Below are 6,378 nucleotides of genomic sequence, written 5' to 3' on the forward strand. Positions count from 1 at the left end.
TAGCTTTCACCCAGGTGTCTGAGCCTCCTCCAATCCTTTGAGGGGTTGATAAAATAAAAAGGCTAAGGAAATGAGAATTTACTTTCTCTGTCTTTGAGTTGTAACATTAGTTTCCTGCCCTTGCTCTGAAACTTACATCCCTAGGTTTCCTGATTCTCAGCCATGTGGACTGAGACTGGAATTTACACCAGTGCCCTTTCTTGGTATCTAGCTTGCTGACTGCAGATCATGGGACTTCCCAGCCTCCATAAGTATGTAAGCCAATTCCTAATAATCTCTTTCTCCTTTATATATGAAACTGGCTTCAATTTTTTTCCTTCCCAAAAGATTAATGCTGTAACTATTAAAGTTGAAGAATTTTGTATTTAGTACCCGAGAGTATTTTCTTAAAACTATGCTTAGCAAATTCTCATTGAGGATAAATCACCATATGTTCCAGTTTCATAGAGTCATCCCAGCAGAAATTAGGACTATATAAAAATGTCCCTATGAGCATGTGAAATGTTAAATTATGAACGAGGTCCCTCATATCAATATGAATTAAGCATTTCTTGGACCACGTTATATTCCATCCCTCCTTAGGCCACACAACTCCATACATAATATCCCAGTTACTGCCAGTCCCATAATTTTTTTCACCATGTAAGTTATTACCTCTCAAAACAGATACTATTCTTCCCTATGTAGATTATGTTCTTTGTCATCTGGGAGTTATCATCTAGAGGCATTGGCAATAAGGGGAAGACTCATCCTATGAGGTACCTACTTAAGATAAGGTCATTAAGTGGTTTCCAGCCATAGAAAGACTACTATTCTTTGGCGGTGGATTGCTTAAAAGGCTCTAGTTCCTGAGGGCATAGAGGCATTTTGGAATCCAACATTCACAGACTCATCTGACCTAGTATTAACACATCAGGTCTCTGGAACATAATATTCATTTTTTCTACTCAAGGCTAATTTTTACTTACAGACATATGTGACTTTTACCATTGGATTTTGAGCCAAATTCGTATCACAGTCTACCTTGGAGATCCAGAACAGGAAAATGTTCATCAGAGCTGCCTTAGAGACACCCCAGACTCGGTATAATCCGTCCAATTTTCAGCTGGTGACTCGACTCTTTCATTTTCTTTTTCTAAGTTTTTTATTAACAGGCCCTCATCACACGCCTGTCATTACCTCCATCCCAACCGAGGACCACACTTTGATGTACCCCAGCCCTTCACCTCCCTGCACTCACAGAAATTGGTAACGAGTGAATTACTTACTGTTTTGACAACCCACATACCAAGGTCATTACTGCTCTATATTTCTCTAGTAATTGTCCTCTTTGTCCTCAGCCAAATTGACAGTTTAATTTCAAAATTCCATTTAGAAAATCCACTTCTTGAAACTACTCAGTTACCAGTTTTTCTAAGAAGTGTGGTTCCTAGAAAGAAAGAAAAAAAGAAGCCTAAGTCAAAGGCATCTAATGCTTTTTACTGAAGTGCAACACAAGAAAACAGGAATGAGGAAAAGGAGAATGCGACAGGACAAAAGAAAGAGTAAATCAAAGTTGAACATTAATTGATATCAAGGATGATTTTTTTTAAATCTCAGGATCATCTTTAGAAAAGTCATTTAGATGACTTTGTCTCAGGAGCAGAAAACAGAACGAGGGAAAATAACTTATCCATAGCTCTAGTCTTAACATTGGCATAAAGTTTGCTCTACATGGTACTACCTTTACCACATTTGTGCACTGTGCATGCATGCACACAGAGCAAAATGTTACTCTTTGGTGGCAACTAGTAAGTCACAGGCTGGGAGGTGAGGAGTACATAATGAGGGTATGAGAAAAGATAACATCAGGCATGCTTTGAATCAGTTGTCATAACAATTAGTCTAAATAATTGTCCAAAGTCCCTAAAAGAGGTATGGCCACAATGGTCTGAAGTGGTTCTCAAGGGATAGTCAGTGTAGAAACAATGGTCAAGTAAATATAAGGGAGATGGATGCAGCATACTATAACTCTTTGCATCTGGAGATGATAACACTGACGGAAGATCTGCGGGTACCAAGGCAAATTCATTATTGGAATATGAGTCTACCTTACAAAACATAGTTTTGTCCTACTGGATATGATAAAGTGTCAGTGTAATCAGTCTGTCACCAGGCTGGCCAGCTGGCCCACCCTGAATTGGTATTTCATCTGCTACTCAGATTCAGCCTCTGTTCTTGGCAGCTTAGGCATTCATTAATTGCAGGCCATCCTTGGGTAGTAGAAGACCACTTTGATTTTATGAGTTGTCTAGTATTTGGCTGCATGGCCACTCTATATAGGTCCATTGGTTAAACTTCAGTGTGTCTGGAGAAAGATACTGCCAGATGACCACAGCACATGTCATTTTATCAACCTGATTATTGAGAGTATCCTCTTCAATTGTGGGTATTACTGGTTGGTATTTACATAGGAATGCATATCTTCACAATTTCTGTCCATTCAAATAATACTTATACATATTTCTCCCCTAAATTTCTTTGTCACTAATTCTCCAATTTTGTTCTTTTTGAGTTCTAGATCAGCCATCTAATCTTTCAATTTCTGACCATGAGCCAGTTTAGATTTATATCTCAAGGTACTGATCTTTCCTGCTAGATGGACAACCAGATATAACACCCAAATTTCCATTGAATGTGAAGATTTAATGTCACTTTTGTCTTTCAAAGTCATCCCCTGAATGGACTGTGGTGTGGCATCTATTTCTAACTGGCATATTTTTCATATCCATGGATAAAGCTTTTCTTTTTTCTCCTCCACGTATGAGCATATAGAACCTTTTCCAAAACTACATCTGGCCCCCACCCCTAAAGCTCTATACATGGCTGAGGTGAAGAGAGAAAATTAATACAAGATGTACCATTGGAGTCTGAGCTACCTGTTCATGCAATTTAGTGAGCCTTTTTGGAACTATTCAAGCCTAGACTCCAATATATTTGTTTTGAGTTTATGATAGAACACTTCTTTGCATTTCTCACTTTAGGGTCCTTTGGGTCAGATGGGTCAAATTAGATCAGATTCCTGCTGGTAAACTGACCCGGCCCACAGGTCAGTCAACGCAGGTCCTGAGGGAGGGAGTGAGAATTGGGGGGCAGGGGGCACAGAGAATGGAGGCAAGACAAAGTCTCTGATCAAGCCTCTCTTTATTGAGAAAACACATACATCTTATAAAGAGCAAGAAGCACAGGTCAGTTGCTAAGAAACAGGGTCACATGAAAAGGCTAGGGTAAAGGAAAAACAGAAGCTGCAGTTTTAGCACAGCGTCTGAGGAGCCGATAAGAAAGTCCAGCCAAGCTGTCTCTGGCCTTGAGCTGGGAGTGATAACACTGTCCTGCCCTGCAGGTGGCCGATCTTAGGTCAAGGCACACATCTCTTCCCCTGGCAGCTCTTCTGGCAGCTCTCCACAGTAAACATATACTGTATTGAAGTTATAAGATTGTTCACCAGGTACAATTAGCATCAAAATAATAAATATCTGACTATATCATGTTGAGATATATCAAAATGATCTAGTTCCCTCTGGGATATCTTATGGCACAGATCAGGACAGCTAATATATACTTGAGCTAGACAGTAAAGAGTTGCTTATGTTATTTATGCTTGTAAATAAAAGGTAGTATTTCATTTTTGCAGATGTAATCATCAAAGACAATGGCTGGAGTTTTTCTGCGTTAGGTTTGGGGGAAGAAGTGTCGTAATGATACCGGTGGCCATGTTACAGTGTCCTCCAACAAGGGGACTCAGCCTGTCCTTTTCCCAAGTAAGGGATTCCTGATCTGGAAAGAGCTTCAGCTAGTACGTATACTTAAGATGGAGACTGGATAAGGGACAGTGAGTCATTTCTCTGAAAATTTAAGTTAAGATTCTGACCAATGGGGTGCCTGGGTGGCTCAGTCGGTTAAGCATCTGGCTTTGGCTCAGGTCATGATCTTATGGTTGGTGGGTTCAAGCCCTGCATCAGGCTCTGTGCTGACAGCTAGCACAGAGCCTGAAACCTGTCTTCAAATTCTGTATCTCCCTCTCTCTCGGACCCTCCCCTGCTCGTGCTATCTCTCTCTGTCTCTCAAAAATAAATAAAAAACATTAAAAAATTAAAAAAAAAAGATTCTGGCCAATATTTCTAGAATCTTCTCAGCATATCAAGCAGCTACTTAGTCCTCTCCCCATCCCCCATCTCATTTCTAGGTATCAACTCCAAAATCCAAAACCAAATCCAAACTCCAAATCTGAAACCCATTGTCACAGATATCTGTGAGTCAACACCCTGATTACCAGTCAGTCCCTCTGGCTTATTGCACAAATTGAATACACCTGACCTTTGAACCTAGATAATTACCAGTGATATCAGAAACTTGATTCCACTGTAGAGAACAGTTGTCACAATAGGCCATCACCAATTGCCTTTGACAATGCATTCTTAAGATTTTCTTCCAAAGCATACCCCCTGGGCCCTCTGGGGGAATACGACTAAAAGGTGGTTGAGTAGGTTGCACAGATTAGATTCATTTCAGCATAGTAATTTCCCTGAGCCTTAAGATTCTTTTCTATATTTTATGCTCTGGAAATTTCAATACTTGAGCATCATTAACACTATCTGGGTTTTTAATAGCCAGACTAGCTGATCATTAATTCAGCTCCTAGATGTTGAAGCAAACATTAAATCCTAATTCAGTGTCAAAAAATTCATCTCTGTCAATTCATCTATATATCCCATTGCAATGACATTCTTAGAATTCATTCTAATGTATGTTCTCAGGTTCTTAACAAGACAAATGAGCTAGTTGTGTGATCCTGCCTCATAAAAAAAAAAAAAAAAACTCCTATATCCTCTCTGTTCAGGCTCTGTTGATATTTAATTCCATAACTATGAGTCTGATTTTAATAAGAGGTGATGGAATGGAACACTGATATAGCTCAGAGATGTCCAATTGAGAGATATTTCTATTTGAACATATCTAAAATTTATATCATAATGTTTACCCCAAACTTTCGATTTATCCAGTCTTTTCTACTCAGTTAATCATAACATCCTATCAATTTCACCTCTGATACATTTCCCTAGTCAATTCATTACTGCCCATCTTAAGAGGTGTCATTTTAATGCATCTTCCATCTTGGTCAATGCATACTTTATTTCACTGTAACATTTAGTCTACTCTGGCCCTGTCCACTGGTTGACACATGCAAAACAAAAGACAGAGTCATTTATACAAAGCATTGTACCAAATCAAGGTGACGACAAAGAAAAGATGATAAAAAATAAGTGGTTGAAAACTTACACCTTTTACAAAATTCATATCATCATGTATGAATTCATTAAGAGAAGAAAGCCTTTATTCTCTCCAGAAATGTTGTAACCATACTACGATCAAAATTGAAGGTTTCCCCACACCCATGCCAAATTACCATTTTAATCTTACAGACACATTTTTTGTCTAATAAGCTGCTTTATTATTCCACTTTACATTTCTCAGATTTCTTTTGTGTTTAGACATCTTTGTATACATTTATTGACTACATTTCTTTCATTCTTTGGGTAAACTATTCATTCCTTTACTCTTTTTTTGTTATTGTTGTTACTAACTTCATCATCTTTTTGCTATATATATTCATCATATATTAATTCATTCAGTGAGACTTTTTGAATACACATACATACACACATGCACACATACACACACAGTTCCAGGCACTATGCTAGGTACTGAGATACACCAATAAATGAAACAGATAAAAAAACTTTTGATTTAATGGTTTTATAGAACTTCCTTTTTGGTGTAGGAGACACACAATCAGCAAAATAAGTAAATAAATAAGTATTACCATATATATGTATATGTTCTTGGAATTAAGACTTCTCTCTGTGAGTAGCAAGTGGGTTAGCTTGAGTTAGCAATTCAAATAGAATTATCATGAACAACTTAACTGAGAAGGTGACATTAAGCAAATGCTTCAAAAAAAGTGATGCACTGAACCTTATTGATGTCTGAAGAAATAAATTTCTAGGCAGAAGGAACAAAAATCTCAAAGTTCATCAGACTGTGAAGTAACTGTAGCTGGTGTAGAATGCGGAAAGAGGAGAATTGTAGGATCAGTGAGTCTGTGAATATAAAACTAAAATATGATAAACACTTGGAAGGAAACATGTCTGGTCACTAATGAAGATAATATTAAGAGAAGATGATCTAGAATTTGGATATTTGGAAAATTCTCAGCTTAGTAATAAATAAACAAATAAAAATGAATGTTCTGAAAAAAACACCAAAAGCGTAACTGGACAGTCACTCCATAAAGAGATTACACATAATTTTCATCAGCCATATCATTAGAAGCCAGAA

Source organism: Suricata suricatta, chromosome 10 (genome assembly GCF_006229205.1).
Source record: "Suricata suricatta isolate VVHF042 chromosome 10, meerkat_22Aug2017_6uvM2_HiC, whole genome shotgun sequence".
In the NCBI taxonomy this organism is placed as follows: Eukaryota; Metazoa; Chordata; class Mammalia; order Carnivora; family Herpestidae; genus Suricata; species Suricata suricatta.